At 42.3% G+C, this 25,952-nt stretch overlaps 1 protein-coding gene across 3 annotated transcripts in view; it reads right to left on the reverse strand.

Annotated features, from left to right (window-relative positions):
* The window catches only part of PKIG (protein kinase (cAMP-dependent, catalytic) inhibitor gamma), an 82,912-nt gene that overhangs the window by 11,747 nt on the left and 45,213 nt on the right, over window positions 1–25,952 (reverse strand). For all 3 annotated transcript variants that reach the window (XR_001138054.1, XR_001138055.1, XM_012657947.1), the window contains exon 2: window positions 18,182–18,251. The gene's annotated coding sequence lies outside the window, so the exon portion shown is untranslated. The remainder of the gene's footprint in view (window positions 1–18,181; window positions 18,252–25,952) is intronic.

Below are 25,952 nucleotides of genomic sequence, written 5' to 3' on the forward strand. Positions count from 1 at the left end.
AATTGTTCTGTGTGATATTCTGTTGCTCACTGCCATGGACTGATTTAATTACTTCCCTTTTGATGGACTTTGAGGTTGTTTCCATAAAAGCAGAACTGCCACATCAAAGGATCTACATTTTTTTTATTGTAATAGGTATTGCCAAATTTTCCTCTACACAGGTTAATTCCAGTTTCAGTCCATTTTGTGCTGCTATAACAAAATAACTGAAACTGGTAATTTAAAAAAAACCAGAAATTTATTTCACACAGTTCTGGAGGCTGGGAAGTCCAAGATGAAGGAACCAGCAGATTCAGTGTCCGATGAGGGCTGCTCTCTGCTTCCCTTCCTTGCTCCCTTGAGCACCACGTCCTCACAGGGCAGACGGCAGAAAGGGAAAGAAGGGAAAACTCCCTCCCTCTAGCCTTTCCATAAAGGCACCTGATCCCATTCATGAGGGAGGAGCCCTGATGGCCTAATCACCTCTTAAAGGCCACCCCCCTCTTTAGTACCATCACATTGGCAACACAGTCGAACCATAGCAATTCCCACCAAGTTTATCTGAGGAGCACTTTGTTTCACCACATTCTTCTCAATGATGTTTTATTGTTTTTAATCTGAAAGGTGAAAAGCAGCATCTGGTTTAGTTTGCATTACTCCTGTTAGTGAAGTTGAGCATCTTCCATGTGCACTTCCCTTTCTGCTGTTTCCTCCGATCCTTTTGCCCATATTTGTAATGGATTTTACATCTTTTTCTTATGGATTCCGTAGGGGCTTTTAATATATTAAGACAATTAGTCCTTTGCCTTAAGAGAAATTACAAGTATTTTTTACTTGTCATTTGTACCTTGAGTTTGTTTTTGGGACTTCTCTTCACACATACATGTTTTTATATATATTCATGTAGTCAAATTGGTCCATATTTTATTTTACGGTTTCTGGATTTTGGAACATAATTAGAAATGTCTCCAAGATTGTAAATAATTCTTTGTTTATTTCTGGTACTTTCATGGCTTCACTTTTCATCTTTAAATCTTTAAACAAAAATTTTTCTTAAAGACAGAGTCTGGCTCTGTCACCCAGGATGGAGTGCAGTGGCATGATCATAGCTCACTATAGCCTTGACTTCCTGGGCTCAAGCTATCCTCATGGCGAATTTTTTCCTTTTATTTTTTAATATTGGGTCTTGCTATGTTGTCCAGGCTGGTCTTGAACTCCTGGCCTCAAACAATCCTCTCTGCTCAACCTCTAAGTAGCTGGGATTACAAGCATAAACCACTACACCTAGCTCATATTTAAGTGTTTGGTTGATTTGAAATTTATTTGCATATGAGTTAAAGATTCATCTTAATTTTTTTCATTTATCTCAAAATCATTTGGGGAATAATCCATAATTTCCTCATTAACTTGAAACGCTACATTATATACAAAACTGTATTATCAGGGTCTGTTTCTGAACTTTTTAGTCTTTTCAATTGATCTAGCTACTCATGTCCTAGTATTGAATTGTTTACATTACTTTAGCTTTAATTTTTTTTTTTAATACTTATAGGCTAGTTTCCTTCTCATAGCCTAGATCTTTTTTGTCTTCAGAATTTTTCTGGCTGTTTTAACTAGTCTATGTTTTCTTATGAACTTAATAGTCATTTTACTTGTTCCCAAAACTCTCTTGGTATTTTTATTGGGACTGCCTTAAATATATACAGTGATACATGGTACATGAATACAGAATGTAGACAGAGGTGACATTTTTATGATAGTTAGTCATCTTTCTTTTACAATCCCCCTGCCATGAAGTCAAGCACTCAGTCTTCCCTCTTGTTCCCCCCTGTATCCCAAAGGGCTGGTCCAGTGTCTGGCACATGGTGGTGCCTGGTTCATACTTTCTGAATGAATAATGAATTACTCCATGAGTTCTACTTCTGAGAGGCAAGGCTAAGTGTCTTCCATGCATTCTCTCACGTAGCTCTCAGCACACCAGATGAGTAGGTACTATTCTAATCCTCATTCTAGAAATGAGGCTTAGGCAGTGAAGTATTTCCTTCAACTTCTTGGAATGCTCTTTCTCATTCTCCTAGTCCAACACCTTGACTACTGGTATATGCCTTTAATTCCAACCTTTACTCTCTGCTACCGTATTTCCTCTCATTGTTCTACACATCTCATCCTCTCTCATGCCATCGCCTTTCATTCATTCAATGTTGATCCTCTCGTTGCTGAGCTGCAGACATCTAGATGAATCCACCAGGAGGATACAAACAGGATTATGCTCCCCCTCCTCCAGTACTCTCTCTCTCATTCATTCTTTCTCTTAGTCAAGAGCCACCTCCATAATCAGTTGCCCAAGTCAAAAATCTATTCCCCTTAATTCATGCCTTATCTCATCTTTCCCTCTTTAAGGAGGCATCCTGCACCTTAAAGCTCTAAAGCTCAATCACCTACGTTCAATTACTTTCGCTCTTAAATACTTCAGGTCCATCCTTGCATTTTTGCCATATGATGGTGGCCTTAGTTAGGCTTCATCGTCTGTACTGAGTCTATTACAACCTTCTGCTAACTGGTTTTCCTGCTTCCAGATTTCCGACCTACTCCCCACCTTCCCGTCCCCAATTTATCCTCAAGCCCTCTGTCCTCTGCTTGCAAGAGGGACATTCTCAAACATCAGATGGTGCATACTCATGCCCAGCTCAGAAACCTTTGATGATTAAAAAGAATAAGGCAGATCCATTTAGGTATATTGACATGGAAGGATGTTCTCAATAAATGATTTCTAACATGCCCTAAGATATGGATCTAATTCTAGAGAGTCTTTTCTCGCCTGAGTTCTGGGTCTTTACTTCCAATGGCCTATGACCTATCTCCATCAGGGGAACAGCTTTGATCCATTCAGGACTATCACAGGGTCTGGTCCATAGCAGTGCTCAGGAAATATTTATTCAACTAAGGAAAAGCTATTGTAGAACGCAACTGGAAGAGATCCCAGAGCTCATCTAGACAAGCCTCTCATTAACAATTGGAGAAACTGAGCTTGGAAAGGGAAAGTGAATTGGGAAAAGGGAAAGTTCTTGATCTAGGGGTCCTAACTCCTGGTGCAGAGCTCTTTCTCCCACACTACACTGTCTCTTTGGGAGTCTCAGATGACATGACAGATCTCTGAGAGGGGGTGTGTGGCATGGTAGAAAGCATCTAGTGCAGCAGTCCAGCCCGGCTTCCCTGTTTACTAACTGTGAGACCTTGGCCAACTCCCTTCACTAGCAACATGGGGACAACAGTAATAACCTGCTCATGGGGCTGTTGTGAAGATTCAATGAGACGATGATACATGAAGAGTCTGATAAGTTATGTGGGATGTAACATAAGCAGCATACAATTACTAAATCGTTAGTATGGTTCATTCATGGGGTGACTTAGTATTAATAAAACTTTCCTTTTGACATTTCATTCATCTCCTTTGATTTTACTGTTTAATGGTGGTATAAAAGGTCAAAACTTATACTTCCTTCTTTGCGCTTTATGGTGCTGAGTGGAAGGAATATAAATTGCACAAAAGTGGTGACCCTGGCTGGCATGCTTACTCTTATATCTGGAAGGCCTGGCACATAGTTGAAGCTCAATGAATATGCGATGAATGAGCGAATAATAGAAGATGTTCTAGATTCCCAGGGTAGAAAGAGCAAAGGACGTGCAGCCCCGCATCGTAACAGTGGCTGAAGGTCTGGCTCACTGCCCATGCCGGAGGTGTGACCCTTTATCTCTCCCAGCTTCCTTTTCCCCATCGGAATAATGAAGGTTGAATTATGATCTCCAAGTCTCTTTCAGTCCTGTCACTTCACTCATTCATACATTCAGTGTTTACTAATGCACCTTCTATATGCCAGGCACTGCGCCATGTGTGGGGTACACACTGGAAACTAAAATAAATTTTATGATCTGAAAAGAGAAAAAGGCACTAAACAAGTAAATGAACCTATCATCACAGATTATGATATGTGCTATGGAGGAAGAGGAGAGGGTTCTAAGTGTGTGGATCATTCGGTTAAAGGTTGTGTGGTTAGAGAAGGCCACCTTGGGGAGGTGATTTCGGCTGAAATCTACAGGAAAGTTGCATAGAAAGTGATTCAGACAGAGCCAACAGGCAATCTGAGTCCACTGCAACCTAGCATCTCCTATCTCAGCCTGAGCCCTATGGGGTCTTCCTCATCCTCAGGAGGTTCTGGTGTCTTGCAGGAGCTGGATGACTGGAGGGCATTTGACTGACTTTGGATGTCCAGAACAGAATGGAGAAACCCTTATACTATGTCCCCAGGCCCCTGGGGTCCTGGGCTCAGAGGCTACGGCACCTGCAAGTGCTTGCTCTGAGCACTGTCAGGTTTCCCCACAGGAAGCCGCTTCTCTCTTGGGTCACTACTCCCCCCGCTTTGTAAACTGAAGGGCTCCCGGGCTCTGCCAAGAGCTACACGGACTGTTCCAAGTCTGCAGCTATTAGTCCTCCTCGCTCAGGCAGATTCCATTACAGCTCCAAATTGTTTTCCAAATATACTAGAAAGGTCATTTCCTGTTTTTTTTTTTCTGTTAAAAAATTCAATATTTGCAGAAACCACACAAAAAGCAAGCAGATTTTTTTGCAGAGGACACAGAGCACAGGAGCAGGACTTGGTCTCATGGGAGAGGCTTCCTTAAGGGTGGGCAAAATGTTCTCTGAGGCTTCTCTGAGGGAAGAAAGGGCTGTGGAAACAAGATGAAAATACCAGGGCCTATTGAACCGGCATTCCTCACATTCAAAGGGCAGCAGCGGCTTCTCTCTGTGATGAGAAGCCAGAACCAGAGAGGCACTAAGACAAAAAGAAAAGTCAGGGCCCCAGAATGAGAACATTCCAAGAACCTGGGAAAGGGCAGGGCGGCTGGTTCTAGCCACCCGTGGCCTGCTGGGGGCTGGCGCCGAAGCTCTATCCAGTGCCTTAGGGGCACGTCCAGCACAGGATCACCAGAGCGGAGCCTGTCTCCTGCCAGGACAGTGCCTGCTGCCCATTCACAAAGAGCGGCCCTTGGGGAGGCTTTATTTGGAAACAGACAGGCCAGGCCTTGGCCTCTGCTTCTGCTTCTGGAAGGCCCAGACCCATGCAGGCCTGGGTGCAGGCAGGGGTGAGGAGGGAAAGGGCAAGGTGCTGGAGCCAGACAAGGTCTTTGGTGACTTTTGTTAGGTAGATAGCAAGGGATTCTGCGTCTCCTAGGGATAAAAGGGATAAAAGTGCTGTTGCCTTGGTTCAATTGCCCCACCTGGGAAGAAGGACAAGGTGGGCCCCAGGCCCCCATCTTGGTCCTTCCCCACCCTGATCCTGCCCTGAGCTACTGCCCTACCTGGGGGAGGAGGGAATACCCTACGAACCTGCCAATTGGAACTTAGCGCCCAGCTGCAAAAGAATGCAGAGAGCTCTCTAGCCCACGAGTCAAGCAGCATAGATACCATCCAGTCTGGAAATTGACCTAGAACAACCCGCATGCGTACTAAGACAGGTCATACAACTCCCAATTGTCCAAAGTGGTTCCATGGTGACCTCTAAACCATGAGGGAGGTCCCAATCCCGGCACTATAAAATAAGACGCGGACCATAACCAGACCCTTTTTGCCCTTCCTCTTGCTCTCTCTTTCTGCTGCAACAAGGGGACATCATCTGTGCTGTATGTATCTGGCTTTGTAAACCCATGTCTTGCTCTTGCTCTATGATCCTATCTTGCTCCCCCTCAATAAATTTCACCTCGGGCTTGTCTGGTCATTTTTTGGCCATGAACGCACCAGGAACAGAGAACACAGAACGAGACTAAACCTGACACTTCCACATGGCCTGTTCCCATGGACACCTTTATGTTCTCCTTTTCCCGCTTGTATCTTCTCGGACCACTCTCTTCGCGGGGCTTCCAGACACCACACCCTCGGGGCCTGCCTCCAGCCTCTCGGGCCACTCCACACAGGCGCCTCCTCCTGACAGGACCTTTGACTCAGAGCCCCCCAGGATGATGGTCTTCTTTTCATTCACTCCCTGGGGGTTCTCACCCTTTCCCTTAAATAGCGTATGGTGATGACTGCCAAACCTCTCAAGAGCCCAGATGTGTGACTCTGCCTGCCTGTTCAGCACGTCACATGGCTACCTCATCGGCATTCCGGACTACACACGCAAGTCACCAGCCTGCTCCCCTCCAATCTTCCTCGGCTCAGGAAGGCACCACATGCCCAGGCTGCCCACCCCTGAGCTTCCTCCTCCTTCGCCACCCACATACGATTTGTCACCATGTCCTATCCTTTCTACTTGCAAAACAGAGCTTGAATCTGCTCACCTCTCGCCTCCACGTGCACCATGCAGGCGCCATGATGCCTCACCTGGACCCCCGGCAGAGCCCCTCACCACAATCCTGCTTCCCTCCCCTGCCACAGCCCAAGGTTTATTTTCTACACAGCAGCCAGAGTGATGTTCTCAAAACAGAAATTAGGTCATGTCATTCCCCTGCTTCATCCAGCCTTTGATGCCTTCCCATTCCACATCTAGCAAAATCCAAATTCCTTCTGCCTGCCCCTGAAGCCCTGCAGTGATCTGGCCCCACCTTCCTCTGCAAACTTTCGTTTTATTTCCATTCTCTTCCTGGCCCATTTTGCTCTGGCCACACTGGCCTCTTTAATTCCTCGAACCTCCTTTAATCCCTGACCTCAGAACCTTTACTAGACTATTCCCTCTGCCTGCAATGTTCTGTCACCCTGCTCTCTACAGAGCTGCATAAGTGGTAGGTGATTTCCTGGCCCTGGCTTTTCAAAGGTTCCTCCTCTAGGACCTGACATGGGGCCCCTATAGGGCATGAAGCCTCCCGAGTTCCTCTGTCCCCCATTTCTGGATGTCAGGAAGGCCCCGGCAGAGCTGCCTGGAGGCTAATGTGGTGTGGTGGACACAGTAAGGGCTTTGGAGCCTTGACTTCTGCCCCTACAGCTGTACCACATGGTGCCAGGCAACTCACCTGACCACTCCTTCGATAAAATGGGGGGGCTAACAACTGCCTTAAATGGTGGTTGTGGGGATTAATCAAAGCCAGCATTTATGGAGTCCTTACTACATGCCAGACTGTGCTAGCATCTTATAGGCATTATCTCATTTAATTTTATAGCAACTCTATGAAATAGTATCGTTATCCCACTGTACAAAAGAGGCAACCGAGGCTGAGAGAGGTTAAGGAGCTTGTCCAAGGCCACATACCCAGAGGGTGTGGAGCAGGATGGAGCCTGTGCTATTAGGTAAAGCATGGAAATGAATTAGCATCATGCCTGGCATATAGTAAGGGTTTGTTAAAAAGTGTCTACTCCTTTTTGTGCCCTTCTTTCTCCCCTGTCCCCAGCCGCATAATAAGGTATTTCTGAAGGAAGGGCAAGAAAGCAAGGAAGTCCCAAGAAAGCATTCTATAGTGCTGGCTAAAACATGTACACAGATGCATTTTATCCATACTTAAGCAACCTTTTCTTCTGGATATTCTGCTGGAGATAAAAATCTTCAGAATCTTTTCAGCAATGTTGGGTTGATTCTCTGAGTTCTACCCCACATTCTATTTTTTGGTATCTAACTTCACAGCAGTAGTAAAAATAATTATTTTGGGCTACAAATTTTAAAACTCTCTCCCCCTCAGCAGCTGTACCCTACCCTGCAGCAGGGCAGTGTTATCACTTCACATAGGGCTGGGGCTGGTGATTGGAATTGTGACAGAAACTCTCTTCAACCCATGAAAGCTGGTGCTTCTCTGGAGGTCTTCGGGAAGTAGAAAGGTCCAGCTGGATTACTGCTTGGTGGTCAGGCATGCTGGGGCTCCCCTCCTGCTGTTCATGCATTATCTACTCTTGGTGAGGGATCAGCTACAAAGCAAGGTTCCCAGAGAGTGGCAGGCTCCATCCTACTGTGCAGGGAGGGGCAGGAAGGGAAAGTGAGATCACTTCCAAGCAGGCCTGCCAAAGTCCAGGGGCTAGGCTGTGCTCCAGCTTTGCTGATGCCAGGCTGGGCGCCTCTGAGCAAGGTTCTTCCCCCTCGAACCTCAGCAGTCTCAAGTGCAGACTGAAGGGGTGAACTGGATATCTCCGTGGTGATTTTGAAACATGTCTGCAAATTCTTTGACATTCCTCCTATCAGGAGATGGAGTCTAATTTCAACCCCCTTGAATTAGCTGGCCTTAGTGACAAACCACTAACAAATAGAATGCAACAGAAATGATGTTGTGTGACTTCCAAGATGAGGGCAGAGAGGGTCATACAGTTTTCACTTGGTTTTCTCTTGGGATACTTGCCTTTGGAGCTTTGAGCTGCATGTAGGAAATCTGAGGCAGCCATGATGTAAGGAAGCCCAAACAAGCCCCATGAAGCGACCATATGGAGAGGTCCTGAGACAGCATGGAGAAAGAAGCAGCCAGACAGCCTCTAGCTGTGCTGGCCCTTAGCTGCTCCAGCTCCAGTCACTATCTAACTGCAACTACATGAGAGATCCAAGCCAGAATTTCTCAGGCAAGCTGTTCCCAAATTCCTAACCCACAGCAACCACAAGAGACAATAAATTATTGCTGTTGTTTTAAACCACTAAGTATCGGGGGTGATATATTATGCAGCAGTGGATAACCAGAGCAATCTCTAATGTCACTTCCAGCTCTGGGTTTCCTCTCTAGTTCCTCTGGAATTCTATAAAAAGCACCACCAAAATACACTGTGGAGAATGAAAAGCAGCAAGATGTTATCTCTGTAATATTCATTCACTCATTTAACGAAATTTTACTGGTCCCCCAGTGTGTACCAGGCTTGGGACTAGATGCCATGGATACAAAAACAGTAAGACACCATCATGCCCCTGAGGGAAGTTCATGGTCTGGTTATGGAGATCAACTCATAAACTCATGATTCCTAACCAGTGGTAGTGGGGAGGGGGACATATTGGAATTATCAGAATCACTGGGGGACACTTTCAAACTATACCCCTTGCTTCCCCCAGGGATTCTAATACCACCCAGGTGGGGGAACCAGGGAATGTGCTCCGTAGCTGGTATCACTGCCCTGTCAGCTTCCTGATGGGAATGTCACAGCCACACACGATGAGAGAGAAAAGAATTTAGGGAGCACTTCTATATATATAAATCTTTAAAAACTTTAAAACTCTTTAAAAGGCTTGGTAGTTAAGAGCTACAGCAAAAAGATATACAAGGTGAAATGGGGGGTCAGGAGTCCAGTCATTTATATACAGTCACTAATTTTAAGGAAGTTCCTCCCTTCCTTTATAATAGCCTTTATATTTATTGTTCACCAGGCACTGAGGATTCAGCAATGAGCAAAACAGACTCTCTGCCCTCATGAAGCTCACATTCTAGCAGAGTGACTCATACTAACAAAGTAACTATCATGTGGCAAAAGGGCTATGGAGAAAACTAAAGTGGGGCGAGACAGGGAAGTGAGATTTTTCCACAGAGAGGACAGAAAGCCTCTCTGACACAGGTGACACTGGTGTAGAAACCTGAAGAAAGTGAGGAGGGAGCCAGGCTCACACCTGGAGAATGTGTGCCAGGCAGAGGGAATAGCATGCAAGAGGCGGGCACACCTGCTGTCCACGAAGAGTAACAAGGAGGCTGCTGGGCTGGGAGCAGAGGAGAGGGGCGAGACAGGATTGGCTGTGCCTGGGGACCTTCCAGGTCTTGGAGGGCAAAGACAGACTTTGAAATTTGCTCTCACTTGGGTTTTACCCTTCACTAGCATTTCCAGTTGAACACTTTAATGTGTCCCTTCCACACCAATTTTCAGAGGCTTCTCCCTAGTGCAGGGGGAATGAGGCCTGGAGGCAGTGAGGGAGTCTCTTCAAACACTGCCCACAGGCACCAGCACTGTGTGCCCAAGGCCAGGGCCAGAAGGGGTTGAGGACCTCCTGTCTCAAGCTGAAGGATCTCCTTCCATTCTTCCCGTCTCTGGACAGAAGTAGGGTTCAGAATCTGAAAATCCCATGTAGGTAATACTAATCAAACAATAGCCTTCCTTGGAGCCTGGAAGAGCAACATGTTTCCAAGCCAGGGACCATCACCTCTTGAGCAGAGTGTAGATGTCACCTGTAACTGTGGCCCACATTACCACTGGTTCAGTGTGCCGGACCTCCACCCCACCTCTAAGTACCGAGCGTTCAGGGGACTGCCAGCCCCCACACAACTGTCCTGTGCAACTCCCAGCGGCCCGGGAAATAGACCCCTTAGCCTAAGCATCTCTTCCCCTTCCCTGATCCACTCAAAGAGATAAGGTTTCCCTGTTTGCCACCTGCAGCACCTTGACTGCTGCCTCCTAATAATCACTACACTTGTAATTTACTCAACAGATACATACTGAAGTCTCCCGTGAGCCAGGCTCAGTGCAGGTGCTAATATATTTGTTTACTATCTGCCTTTCTGACTGGTTCCAAGAGGACAGGTACCCTGACTTTCTTGTTTGTCACTCTCTCCCCAGCATATAGCACAGATCCTGACACAGAAGATACTCAATAGATATAAACACATGAATTAATAAACCGAGAAACCAATAAACAAAATAAAAACATATACATCCTCAAGCCGGTGATTAAGATAATCATCTGAGTCCTGGCTCCTAACCAAATAAATAACACCAATGACAAAACAAAAATTTACTTAAAATTAATTTGTTATTTAAAATTTAATAAAATAAAAATGACTACCATTTATAAGATGTCTGCACTATGTTCAAACATGGTGATAGATACTTCCCATGTATCATCTTATTTAGGCATCACAGTAGCCCTATATAATCACTTTTACACATAGCTACAATGTACTGGAGCCTGGATTCAAACCCAGGACTGTCTGACTCCTAGTCCCAAGGCCTCAAAAGGCAGTGCCTCTTGAGCTCAGGGTATCAGAGGATGTGGCTAGGAAAAGGTGAGCTTAAAGGTGACAGAAGGGGATCGACTAGGGAAAAAGAGAGAGGTTCTCCTTTGTCTTCATTTATACCTGTCACCACCTAGTTATCTGACCTTATGCTCTAGCATTGAGAATTGCAGAATATTCTTTCATTCCTTCAGTCATTCTTTCAAGATTACTAAGTGCGTACTGTTTTCAGCAACGATCCTGAAGGTACTTTTAGAGACACTGCATTACTTAATCCTCACAATAGACAGCCCAGGGCTCAGAGAAATGGCGTGGATTACCCAAGGTTCTCCAACCAGTTAGGGACCGAATCAGCACTTGAAACTGCGTTTTCTCATTCCTGATTCAGTGTACATTCTTTAGGATGTTGCATTCTGGTGATGGCTTTGCCCTGCTGTGGATGATACTGCATCTGCCTCATCCATGGCAGAAAACTGTCCTATTAGCAACCTCCCTGCCCCTCTGGCTTCTCTCAGCTGAAATGGCTGTCCCCACCAGGGTCAAATAAGGCCATGCACAGTAAGGATCTGGAAGACAGGCTTTCAGAGTGATTCTCTGGGCATCTAGCACAGTGCCTGGTGCATAGTTCCTAATAAATGTTTTCTAAAAGAATGAATGAACGAATGAGTCAGGAGAGACACACAAGAGATCTGCTAACATGCAACAGCTCTAGAGAGCACACAGTTCTAGCCCTCCAGGTGCCTCACAGGATGCTCTGCATGCTGCCTCCTGAATTTCAAAGAGTGATAGTATCTACACGAGTGCACTGACAACTACAGCAAGACAGAGAAACCAAGCCAGGGATTCAGATGACAGAAAGAAGATCCTCTGCTGAACTACCACTGGTTCTGACGCCAATGGAGAAATGTGGCCCCACAAAACCATCATCATTTTACAGCTGCTCACTGAGAAGAGCCTACTGGACAGGAGACCTGACAAGTGGAAATTAGAGAAACACTCCTGCCTAAGGCAACTCCAAATCCAGGCAAATCAGAGATGTGCTTGTAGCTTCGTAGTTAATAAAGCCATTTATAAAATACGTTAGAGTCAATTTTATTTGTCTAATTATTCCTCAGGGAATGTTGCATGCCAGAGCACCAAGATTCCCACACTGTTACTCAAAACCAAGTATCGAAACCAAGGACTAGGGAGGGGTTGGGGTTTGGGAGGGTAATGGCTAAAGGATGCAGGGTTTCTTTTGGGGTAATAAAAATGTTCTAAAATTGATTGCGGTGATGGATGCACAAGTCTGAACATACTGAAGGCCACTGAATAGTACACTTTAAACGGGTGAACTGTATGGCATGGGAATTCTATCTCAATAAAGCTTTTTAAAAAAATTCTTATCTGAATTACAATGGAGAGAAATTGTGCTTGTGTATTGCACTAATGCATTCATGTATTACTAACCTTTCTTCCTGATTTAAGATCATTGCTATAAACACAATTTTTCATATCAGCTGTAACACAGCAATGTTCTTAGTATCACGATATACAGGGTTGTCCGCCTTAAACAAAACTGACTCATATTTTTAGTTATTTATTTTTATCTAAAAATATCCTTTACTTTTATCTTAAATCTTGGTGGTGAAGCTCATGTGCTTGAGTCTTACTTACTGACTTACTGGCTGTGTGATCTCTGGCGAGTCACTCAAGCTCTCCATGACTTAGTTTCTCCATATGTAAAATAATAGTGTCAACCTCACTGGGACACTGTGAAGATTAAATAAGATAACGAGTATAAAGCATTTAATGCTGTTCTTAGCAATGGTAAACCATACTAAATTTCAGCTGTCAACACTATTCCCGCTGTTGTCAGTGTAACCGCCTATAGCAGCCCTCCTGAGCTCTGGACTCAGAAACCAGAAAACCCACATAGTGTTCAGTACACTTGGTGAGTTTAGTGAGATGAAACGGGCTGGGGGGGGTGCATTTTTGTGACTGGTCTTGGGACATCCTACAGGACAGCTGTGAGTTTCAGCAATATTTGGTGATGTATCCCAGTTCATCCCTAAACAGAAACACCTTAAGGCCTGGTGTAGTCTCCCAAGATTCTGACATCTGAGAAACTGGTGCCCAAGGGGACACAGTGGCCCACAACACTTTGGGTTCTCTCTAGACCAGTGGTTCTTAAACCTCAAAGGTCACAGTCTCATTTGAGAATCTGAGGAAAGCTATGGAAACTTTGCCCAGAAAAGTATATTTTGTGTGTGTGTGTGTGTGTGTGTGTGTGTGTGTATAACCATACCTATGATTACACAGGCCTCTTTAATCCCTAACACCTACCCATAAACCTCTGGTTAAAAACCTGAGCTCTAGAAGTCACATAACCCCAGCCTTCTTAAGGCTCTGAGGTTCTGGACCTCGATGCTCCCACAGCAGTTGGGGACAGAAGGCTCTTTGGAGGCTTGCCCACCTAAACTGGCCTTGGCCAGAAAAACAGTGCTGAGAGCTGACTGCTGCATCCAGGGGACTCCCAGGGGCCCTGAGTCAGAACAGGACACAAGCCTGGTGGCTTGGGAAGCTGCAGTAGGGCAAGGCCCAGCAGCCTTGCTGATAAGCAGTCAAGGAGCTCCAAGCTCAAGGCAGTTTCCTCCAGATGAGAAGAGAAATCTTAGGAGAGGAGCTGGAGGCACAGTAAGTCCTAAGAAGGAATTCAAGGGAGCTGGAAATCCCCCAAACTCCCAGGACTACTAGGACTTAGAGAAATAAAGGCTGGAGATTCTGGCCTAACAGTCAGGAGACAGAGCTGAAAGGGGGTAGGAGGGGTGGGAATGGGGGAGGCCAGTACACTATGGATTGGAGGCTCTTTGAATCGTGGCTCCATGAATTACTAGCCATATGGTGCTGAGGCAAATCACTTAACATCCCTGAGCCTCAGTTTCTTCTCTTGTAAAATAGAGATACCAATCCCCAACTCTTAGGGTGGTTGTGAGGTTAAAGGAAATTCATGCATAATTTTTTTGAGTCCTTTCCTCCTAAGAACCTGAAAAAGTAAGGAATGGAGGAAGTACAGGAGAGCTGAGAGCTCACTCTAGTCTCAGATAAAACTTGGGTTCTAATCCTGGCTCCACCACTTAGTTAGGCAAGATTCCAAACCTCTCTGAACTTCAAATTCTTCATCTGTGAAATGGGAACAATAATACTTTCAAAACTTGCAAAGTTGTATTAGGATTAGAAATAATAGATGTATAATGCCTGGCTCACATGGTGAGATAGTCAATAAAAGGTGGTAGTTACCATTTCCAGAAAAGTGAAGCTAAATTCCAAAAGCCATTTTGGTGTAGTTTAAAAAATAAAAGATACGGAGCTAAAAAATAAAAGCTACAGTGAAATCTTGGTTAAGCCACTTTTCAGCTTTGGCACACTGGCCAAATGTAATTTCCAAGAGCCTCAGTTTCCTCCTTGATAAAACATGAATAATAACAGGAGCTAATGAGACCCTGGATTTACAAGTTTAGCCCAGTGCTCGGCACAAGAGCACTCATTTATTTATAAGCTATAAAAGTACCAACTATATTCTATATGCTAACGCAAGAGCTCAAGGCTTGACTGATGGCTTCCTGTGAACTGGGCACTTTATTTTTTTTCAGTTTTATTAACATTTAATTGACCAATAAAAATTGTATATATTTAACATGTACAATGTGATGTTTTGATATATGTATATACCATGACCTGATTACCACAATCAAGCTAATTAACATATCTACCACATCAGATAGTGATCTTTTTTTGTGTGGTGAGAATACTTGGGATCTATGCTCTTAGCAAATTTCAAGTATATAATACATTTTAATGAACTATGGTTACCATGCTGTACATCAGGGCTCCAGAATTTATTCATCTTCTAACTGCGAATTTGTATCCTTTGACCAATATCTTCCCATTCCCCCTACCCAACTCCTGGTAACCACCCTTCTACTCTGAGTCCAACTTTTTTAGATTCCACATGAGTGAGATCACACAGTATTTGTCTTTCTGTGTCTGGCTTATTTCCCTAGCATAATGTCCTCCAGGTTCATCCATGTTGTTGCAATTGGCAGGATTTTCTTCTTTTTAAAGGCTGAATAATATTCCAGTGTGTGTGTGAGTATACACCCTTCGCACTTTCTTTTTCCATTCATCTGTCAATGGACACTTAGGTTTGTTGTTTCCAGATTGTGGCTACTGTGAATAATGCTGCAATGAACATGGGAGTGCAGATATCTCTCCAAAATAGTGATTTTATTTCCTTTGACTATATCCCCAGTAGTGGGATCGTTAGATCACATTGTAGTTCTAGTTTTACTCTTTTGAGGAACCTCTATACTGTTTTCCATAATGGCCATACCAATTTACATTCCTACCAACAACGTGCCCAGGTCCTTGAATAACGTCCTTTCATTCAACGCTGTTTCATTCAACGTCATTTCACTCAATTTCATTTCATTTCAACATTGATGAGAAAAATAAATTGATTCTCAGCTGAGGCCACTGCCTGTGTGAAGTCTGCATGTTCTCGTAGGTCTTCATGGGTTTTCTCTGGGCACTCCAGTTTCCTCCCATATCTCAAACATGTGCACGTTAGGTTCACACAGGTACATCTAAATTGTTCCGGTATGAGTGAGTGTGGGAGGGTGTGTCTGTGAGTGCACGCTGTGATAGAATGGTGTCCTGTCCAGGGTGGGTTCCTGCCTTGTTCCCTGAGCTGCCAGGATAGGCCCTGGCCACCTATGACCCTGAAGCGGAATGACTGTATAAATAATTGTCATACTTTTTATTAATCTTTCCTAAATGTATAATTCACATTTATTTCAATGTTTAATGTTAGAAGTGTTTTGGCCTTCATTTAGAAGTTTGGTGATGTTTCTGTGACCAGAAATATACCATAGGAATTAACTCTTGTTTCTATCAATTAGCCTCTGGTAAAGTTGGTTTCGTTATATGTTGTTTCACTTAAAATCACAGTTTACAAGAACCAATCAATGACATCAAGTGAGGACTCACTGTATAACGGTTCCCTCTCTCTATGTCCTTGTCGACATTTATCTCTTGACTTTTTTATAATAGTCATTCTAATGTGTAAGGTGATATCTCATTGTGGTTTTGATTTGTATTTTTCTGATGATTAGTTATGTTGAGCACCTTTTCATAAACCTCTTGGCCATTTGTATGCCTTGAAAAAATATCTATTCAGGTCCTTTGTCCATTTTTTAATTGGGTTACTTGTTTTTTTGCTATTAAGTTATATGTGTTCCTTATATATTTTGAATATTAACCCTTTATTTGATATATGGTTTGTAAATATTTTCTCCCATCCCATAAGTTGTCTTTTCATTCTGTTATTTCCTTTGCTATGCATAAACTTATTTATTTTTACTTCTATAGATTTAGGGGGTACAAGTGCAGTTCTGTTACATGAGTACAGTATATAGTTGTGAAGTTCGGGCTGATAGTGTAACCATCATCTGAACAGTGTACACTGTACCCATTAAGTAATTTTCCATCCCTCACCCCTCTCCTACCCTCTCACCCTTTTGAGTCTCCACTATCTATCTATTACTCCATTCTATGTAGATGTGTACACATTTAGCTCCCACGTATAAATGAGCACATGTGGTATTTGATTTTCTGTTTCTGAATTATTTAATATTTCACTTAAGACAATGGCCTCCAGTTCCATCCATCTTGCTGCAAAAGACATGATTTCATTCTTTTTTATGGCTGAGTAGTATACCACGGTATATCACATTTTCTTTACCCAGTCATCCAGCACAAACTGTTTAGTTTAATGTAGTCTACTTGTTTTACTTTGTTTCTTTGCTTTTGCGCTAACATCCAAAAAATCACTGCCAAAGCCCAATATCATGGAGTTTTCCCCCGTTTTTTTCTGGGATTTTAAGGTTCTAGGTCTTACATTTAAATCTTTAATCCATTTACAGTTGGTTTTTATGTATGGTATAAGAATCCTATTTCATTTTTTGCATGTGTATATCAAGTTTTTCCATTGATTGAAGTGATTATCCTTTCCCTATTGTGTATTCTTGGCACCTTTGTCCAAGGTTAGCTCACTGTACACGTGTGGGTTTATTTCTGGCCTTTCCATTCAATATATTCCCCATTGGTCTATATGTCTTTTTTTATGCCAGTACCATACTGTTTTGATTACCATAGCTTTGTGATATAATTTGAAATCAAGTGGAATGATGCCTCCAACTTTGTTATCCTTCGTGCTCAAGATTGCCTTAGTTATTTGGGATCTTTTATGGTTCCATATGAATTTTAGGATTTTTTTTTTCTATTTCTCTGAAAAAAGCTATTGGAATCTTGATAGAGATGGCATTAAATCTGTAGATCGCTTTGGGTAGTAGGGACATTTTGACAATATTGATTCTATTATACTTGGCCCATTCTTTAAATGGCTTGGTGTGGACACAGCTTGAACCCTTTCCAGTCCTGGGCGTTGGAGATCTTGTTCAGCAAGGCGAGATTCTTTCTCACTTTCTACTCTCTGCTTGCTTCACTGGCGCCTCTCCAAGGAGTTTTCCTCAGCCAGGAGATGGGGAACGTCTTCAGTGTCTGTGCCAGGCCAGAGGAGGTGGCAGCCTTCTTGAGGAATAACTACATGCTTTCCCTGCATGCATGACCTGTCCTCCTTGCTGAGGTCAGAAGGAAAACAGCCTGGGAGACGAGCAGGCACACTCCTGGGTGCCATGCAGTGTGCCCATGTGGTGGAAAGGTAGCAGCCCTTTTTAATGCACTTTAAGAAAAGGATTGGGGGAAATGCTAAATGGGCATGTTGGCCTCAGGATTCAGTTCCAGATCATGTGTTAGTTATGTGAGGGCTCTGCACAGAATTTTCAAGATATAAGACAACAGAGAAGCTGTCTCTTAATTTCTCTGTGGCTTCCATACTGTCTGAAATGTCTGTAGAAAGAGTATCAGCAGAATGGCAAGCCCTGTGCACTCTGGCTCTTCTACTTCTTCCTAACTGTGTTAACACGGGCAAGTAGTTTCACCTCTTTGAGCCTCAGTTTACTGATCTATAAAATGCGGATAATATACATGTACCTCATAAGATTAAACTAAATGAGATTAAGAAGTACTTAAGTGCTTATCATAATGTCTGGCACATGGTTTAAGTAAATATTAATAATAGTTCTAGAAGCTTTGCACAAGTACTCTTTCGTTTTTAATTTAAAACCTACTTATTTTCTTTCTTCAAGCAGAAATACAGGTATTTAGGCAAAAATCTGTGATGCTCTGGTAGCATGGTATGAACAGCATGACTACTCACCTGGTTTAATTTCTTTTTCCTGCTTGCATCTCTTCAGATTTTGCACTGTTGACTAATCAGTGTGGAAATTCTAAGGAACCAAAAGAAAAACAAAAATTAGAGCCAGACATACTCTGGGGTTGTAAACTGAAACAATCTTTTGGGAAGGCAAGTTAATAATATCTATTAACATATTAAATGTGCACATCCATTAGGGTTAGCCAAATGTCCAGGAATTTGTACAATACATATGTTTACATACGTAAAAGGATACTCAGTGAAACATACAGTAGCAAAACAAAGAGGGAAATGACTTAAATGCCTGTTAACAGAATAAGAGTTAAATTATGGTGTATCAATACAATGTGAAACTATATAGTTATTTCAAAGAATGAGAGAGATTTCATTGTACTGACATGGAAAAATATACATGCTTGATTATTAAAGAGTATATTGTAAAATTGCATGAATTATCACTTTTTTAATAAAAAATATGAACATGAGTATTTATACTTAGAAAAAAGGAAAGCATTTGTGTAAATATACATGTTTAAAAGTATACAGAGTTTACAGTTTAAAAATTTTTAAAGTATACACAGAAAAAAACAAACTACAAAGAGTGGTTCTCTCTAGGACTCAGAGAGATTGTGAGGAAAGGAATGAAAGACTTTCAACTTTGTACATTATCTATTTCTGTTTTGATTGACAACTTTTAAAGAGGGCTGTATATAACTTTCAGAACTTACACATGCTGTCTATGCAAAATTCTATATCCAGCTAAAATATCAAGAATGAGGGCAAAAGATATTTTCAAACAAAGACTAAGCAAGTTTATCACTCACAGATCCCAAGAATATTTTCCAAGCAAGGAGACTGACACATAACATAAATGAGATTTTAGAATCAGCAGTGAGCAAAGGAATTAGTAAGCACATTGGTAAATTTAAAGTACTGATTGAGGACGAGGAGTGGTTGGTTCATGCCTGTAATCCTAGCATTCTGGGAGGCCAAGGTGGAAGGATTGCTTGAGCTCAGGAGTTCGAGACCAGCCTGAGCAAGAGCAAGACCCCATGTGTCTACTAAAAATAGAAAAAAAAAAAATTAACCAGGCATGGTGGCACATGCCTGTAGTCCCAACTACTAGGTGGGCAGAGGCAGGAGGATCACCACGAGCCCAGGAGTTTGAGATTGCAGTCAGTTATGATGATGCCACTGCACTCTACCCAGGGCAACAGAGTGACGTTCTGCCTCAAAAAATAAATACATAAAGTACCGATTGACAAAAACAAAGCCAATGAGAGAGAAAAACAAATTTGACAATATCTGATAACATTAAATATTTGATAATAATAATATTGAGGATGGAAGAGAGATCAGAATTAAAACTTTTAAGTTCTTTGATTATTTAGGAGAAACATAGAAATGTTTTACTTTAGACAATATATCCATGATGCATATTAAAATTTTAAAAGCAAAAACAACAAAAAATAGAAATAGAATGCATTAAGTGTCAAATCAGTTAGCATGTTCTTGGATGAAAAGGCCTAATTATCAAAAAATGTCAATCCTTCAATTACTACATAATTTTAATTAAATTTCAATAAGCATGTCAATAGTTTTTTTAGGAGGGGGAATGGATAAAATTACTTTAAAGTTCATATGGAATAATAAATATGCAAGAAAATTGGCCAAGAAATAGTAAAAAAATTATGAAAAATAATTAGGGGATTTGTCTTACGAAATAATTAAAATTTACTATAAAGATATTATATTAAAAAGATATGGTATTAACATAAGACTAGACAAATATGTTTGTGGACTAGATTAGAAAGTCCAGAAATAGATACAATAAAGGAACTTCCTTATAAAATAAAGTAGGATTTCAATACAAAAGGAAAAAGATGGTTTATTTAAGAAGTGGTATTGACATAACTAGAAGAAAGCTACCTCTTATTACATATGAACATAAATTCCAAAGGGATTAAAGGTTCTGGATTAAGTTAATTAAAACAATAAAAATATTAGAAGAACATTTAGGAAAATATTTATGTAACTCTAAAGTATGGAAATTATTCCTAAACAAGGCAAGAAATCCAGACACTATGAAGAGAAAAATAGAAAATAGATATTATTTTGCAATAATACTATATTTAACAATAAAAACAAAGTGATAGATTAGGAAAAATATTTATAGCACATTATGTAATCCTTAACATATAAATATATAAAAAGGTCCTAGAACTTGTTGAGATAAAAGCAAATAACTCGGTCGGGCGCGGTGGCTCACGCCTGTAATCCTAGCGGATTGTTTGAGCTCAGGAGTTCGAAACTAGCCTGAGCAAGAGCGAGACCCCGTCTCTACTAAAAATAGAAAAATTAATCGGACAACTAAAAATATATGGAAAAAACTGCCGGGCATGGTGGCGCATGCCTGTAGTCCCAGCTACTAGGGAGGCTGAGGCAGGAGGATTGCTTGAGCCCACGAGTGTGAGGTTGCTGTGAGCTAGGCTGACGCCACGGCACTCACTCTAGCCCGGGCAAAAGAGTGAGACTCTGTCTCAAAAAAAAAAAAAGCAAATAACTCAACAAAAATAGGTGAAGGAAATTTATCGAAGAGGAAAATGAAGTGGCCAATTAACATGAAACAATGTTTAATCTCACTAGTAGTAAAGACAATACAAAGTAAGCAACTATAAGACACCATTTTCCCCCCGCATTAGGTTGGCCACAAAATAATATAGAGAAAGGAAAGGAGGGGGTAAGAGAGGTAAAAGGGAAGAAGGCAGAGAATATCTAATATTGGTAAAGATTTAAGGAAATGGAAGTACTCATATATTGCTGGGAAGAATGTAAATTACTCCAACTCTTTTTAAAGTAGGATGGTATTATCTATTAAAATGTTAAATACAAATACCCTTTGACCCAGCAATGCTATTTTTGAAAATGTAACCTATTGAAACAAAAGCACCAGTAAAGAAGGATATATACATATAGATATTTGATGCAACAATATTTGTGTGGAAAAAACCCAGATAACTCAAATATCTGTCAAAAGAGAAATGGTTGACTATACTGTGGTACTTCTAGATCTATAGGCTTGAAGCCATTTAAAAAGAGTGAATTAGATCTATAACTACCCATGATGTATTATTTAGTGAGAAAAATAAACTGCAGAGGAATGAATAAAATATGGTACCACTTTTGACAAAACAGATAACCACATATACACTCAAACCTTATATTCATTTAAATAGGAGGTTGGAGATAGATATGGAAGAATATATACCAAACTCATAACACTGGTGATCGCAGAAGGATGGAAACGGGGAGTAAGGAGAGAGATTATAACTTTTTCTTTATACATCTTCAAATTGTTTACTTAGTGACAAGGAGCACGCCTATTACTTAAGGGAAAAATGAATATAATAAAAACAAACAAAAACAAATACATTGGAGCAGAGACAGAACAACGGTAAATGATGTTACACACTATCCATTTATCTTTATATGGGATAGTAAGTTGCATTTATTGTCACTTTTTTTTTTGATCAAAATAGAGTAGGTCTTCCCCTATTGTTTTGATAGTTGGAAGCTGAATTAAAAGAAGAAAAAGGCTTCATGGGGGGAAAGTACACTGTATTTCTTAAGCATTTACAAAAAGGGGAAAACATCTTTACTTAAGAAAAAAATTCCCCCCTTTAAAATCCAAAAGCAAGCCTAAAGAGGTTGGTGTCCTTGGTTCCTTCCCTCCTCCAAACCTAACTCCAGACACTCCTAGGAGGACGCCATCACTGGGGAGCGGAGCCCTGCAAACAGCAGCATCTCTGCACACAGGCTCTCTTGGTTTCCAAGCAGATGCTTTGGCCTCTGTATCACATGGGCCTGGAATCTGAGTAAGTGAAATGGGGATGTTTTGCAAATCATTTTGACGGAAAGAGAAAGTAGCAGAATGATGAAATGAAAGAGAAAAGAAGCAGAATGGTATTCATAACAGGCTACTGAATTTGCCACTTAATTACTTGAAAGGTACATTCCACTCTCACCTGGTAGAATGCTTTACTTTTAACTTTTATTTTATTTCATTGTTAATAATAATGATACCTCATATTTCTACAGGACTTCGCATTTCACAAAGCACATTTTACGGCAGCCTCCTCACTCCGCTCCACCCTTTCCTTCCAACCAGTTCTCCACATAGCAAAGATCACTGTCCCCAACAAAGGCCCACATCCTCAGGCCCCTGCCTCACGACCTTCACCCATTTCTTTCCTCCCGCCCCCCCTGTGCTTTGGTCACACTGGCCTCCTTTCAGGTTTTCGGCTGCATGCTTTCCTGCCTCGTCCTTTCACACACACACCTCTCCCTGGCTGGATTATACTGTTCCACTCCACAGCACCCCTCTTTTCTCCCTCTCCCCCAAGCTCTTGGCATAACTGCCTCATCCTGGTTTAAACACCACCTCTTCAAGGAAGCCACACTCTCCTCCCTCTATCACTCCCCCTGCTTACTGACCTCCTAACCCCACTATTTGTCCTTGTAAACTTCATGTGGGTACAGGCCATGCCTTTCTTTCTTTCTTATTTATTTATTTAGAGACAGAGTCTCGCTCTGTCGCCCCAGGTAGAGTATAGTGGCATCATCATAGCTCACTGCAAACTCAAACTCCTAGGCTCAAGCCATCTTTCTGCCTCAGCTTCCAAGTAGCTGGGACTACAGGCATGCATCACCATGTCTGGCTAGCTTTTCTATTTTTTGGAGATGGGGTCTCGCTCTTGCTCAGGCTGGTCTCGAACTCCTGAGCTCAAGCAATCCTCCCACCTCGGCCTTCCAGAGTACTAGGATTACAAGTGTGAGCCACCACATCCAGCCCTGCCTGTCTTATTTAATACTATCTACCTATCACCTTGCCCAGGGCCTGGCAGATATTAGGTGCTCAATAAATACTGGCTGAAGACGTAAAAAATTTATTGAAGGCTTGGCTCAAATGCTACTGCTCCTCCACTTGATCGGGCTTTCCACAGGACTCTGTACCTGTCTTGGGGTACATTACCACATGTGTTAGTTATCTGAGTCTTCTTTCCTATCAGACTGTGAGCAACTTTAAAAGTCTTATTTACCTTGATATTCACAGCACCTTGCAGAACGTCTGACACATAAAGGGTTCTTAACCGTATATGAATTCATGCACACATACATGAAAACACCAATGAAGGCTGCAGCCTCTAACCAATTGCTGATAGTATTTTCTCCTACTCAGTGACTGTAGCATGGAACCAAAGTATCTTTGAGATGCAAACAAACATGAGACTTCCCAGGGAGAAATTAAAATTAGAGCTAAACTTGAAATGCAGTGGTATATGTGGGTGAGGGGCTAGGGAGACAAGCCCTTATTTGAAAACCAGAGAAGTCAAATCACTTAGTGATTTATTTAAGTATGTTTTTCTGCACTATCTGGATTTCCTTTCCTTGAACATGTTCTAATATTGCAATCAAGAAAAAATAAAAAACCCACAATAAATATTACGAAAACAAACCAATGGAAAATTCAGTGGTAATTTTAGACTATAAAATCACCTACTGCTATGTTTCCTTACTACATCTTGGGACTCCAGGTTCAGAGTCTTCTCAGGTGAGGCCCTACACTTAGTGAGGAAGTGTTGTCTTTATTCCTCTGAAGCCCTGGGGAATAGGAAGGTGCCAGGAGTGAGTGCTTCGGCAGGGGGCCGCTCTCAGTGGCTCTCTAATGCAAATGCTGGCAAAGCTCCCTGAGTCAAGAACTGGAGGGAGAGTGTGGGAGTAATCAACCCAGCTCAAGATCAGGACCTCCACTAGATGCTGATCCACTGCCTGGTATTCTGTAGCACTTTTGCATACTTCTTTCATAGTGCTTTTCAGAAGCCATTATAATTATTCATTCACCTGCCTATCTTCTCTGATGCACAGAGAACTCCACAAGGCCAGACGTTGTGTCTCTAATCACCCTGTTCCTCTAGCCCAGTACTTAGTACTAGGGGGTCCTCCATACACATTTATTGAATGTTAGAGACCACACCTATAAAGCACTAAACACAGGAATTGATCTAGGTCCCTGGGACATAATAAAACATTACTTTATTTCCCTGAAGGTCTATTATTCAGTTCTGAAGAGCCAAACTGAAGCCAGTAATTTGTCAAAGCTTAAAGAGGCTTCTTTTAAAGTTAGGAAATGCTGGCTTCCTTTATCTGCAATTCAGAATCAGTCATCACAGCTGAATGCAACTTCCAAAGAAACTACTCTTTGAAGGAGCAGTTCTCAAAGTTGCATATGGCATTTCTAAAGGATTTCCAGAAGGTAATGGGCTCAGCCGCGGTTGATGATTAATAATCTGTTTCCAAGAACTTTAGATTTTCCACCTCTGTCTTCACTTAGAAATAGCTTCTCATGAAAACGCTCAGCAGAGTTAACGGGGCGAGATCAGCTTCTTGTCTGTCACACACAGCACCTGCTACCCAGCTTCTTCCTTAAGTGGCTGGGCCAGAGTCCTCTGGTCCCAGGAGAATTGCCCCCTCTTCTGCTTTTGGCCTCAGCACTGGCTGGCTGAGTTGAAGTTCAGCATCACCTGACTGGATGACAGGAAATAATGCTGAGGCTTGGTTTGAAGAGCCAACATGGCAGCTCTACGGTTCATCACAGGAGTTTCAAAATTGATGAGTACAGAGATGACCTGAGGTTCCTCACACAAATGCCACCCTCTGACTGAGGGGGCAGATGCCTATGCACTGGTTGTAATTCTCTCCCTGGAATTTTAAAGCAGCTAATCCTGAGCATGTATTTTTGTACCAACGAAGTGCTTTATGAGCCTTATCCCATTTCACCCCCATGGTACCCCTCCGAGGTAGGTAAAACTGTGACCCCCATTTTATGTGAGGTGAGGTAACCTCACTAGGATCTCTCAGTTGGGAGGTGGTGAGGGCAGAGCTCTTACCTACTATCATTGTGACTTCTCACTGAACCCTAGATTTTCTAAATTGACAGAGACTGTGGACACCAACCATTCCCAGGGTTAAAAATGTCCACAGAGGCCAGCAGCCAGGCAGGAGACCAGGGAGCACAATAGGCTGGGCAGAGGAATGGCACAGATGATAATGAACTGGAGAACACACTCCCCTAAAGGCATTCAAATTAGAAATAAAGCCATTACTCTGACTTCTGACTCTAGTTCAATCCTCCTCATTTAACAGATGGGAAAACTGAGATCCAGGGAGGTGATATGGAAAAGGCAGTACAGTGTGGTATAAAGTTCAAGGGCTGCAAGGAGAGCCAATTCTCATCAGGAACTCCAGCTCTATCACCTGCTAGCTATGAGACCTTGGGCAATTCACTTAACCTCTCTGTGCCTCTCTCATGCATAAAATGGAGATAATCTCTGCCTCATATCATTGCTATGAAGATTAAAAAAGAATCAGCACATGCACCGTGCCCAGTCCTGTGCGTGACATGTATTGCAGGAAGATGCAAAAGCTGAGTATGCGCTCTGGACACCGTAGTCTCTTCCACAACCTACCTCCACTCCCAAGATGCCCTAAACTTACTGCTGGGGCAGCTGAGGTGGGGTAGATCAGGAAAAGCTCACTGACAACAGTGCTGACATTGACACACAAAATAAGAAACTAGAGGTTGGGCGCAGTGGCCTACACCTGGAATTCCAACACTTTGGGAGGCAGAGGTGAGAGGAGCACTTGAGGACAGGAGTTCGAGACCAGCCTAGGCAACACAGTGAGACTCTGTCTCTACAGAAAATTTAAAAATTGG

Source organism: Propithecus coquereli, unplaced genomic scaffold, assembly GCF_000956105.1.
Source record: "Propithecus coquereli isolate 6110/MARCELLA unplaced genomic scaffold, Pcoq_1.0 Scaffold566, whole genome shotgun sequence".
In the NCBI taxonomy this organism is placed as follows: Eukaryota; Metazoa; Chordata; class Mammalia; order Primates; family Indriidae; genus Propithecus; species Propithecus coquereli.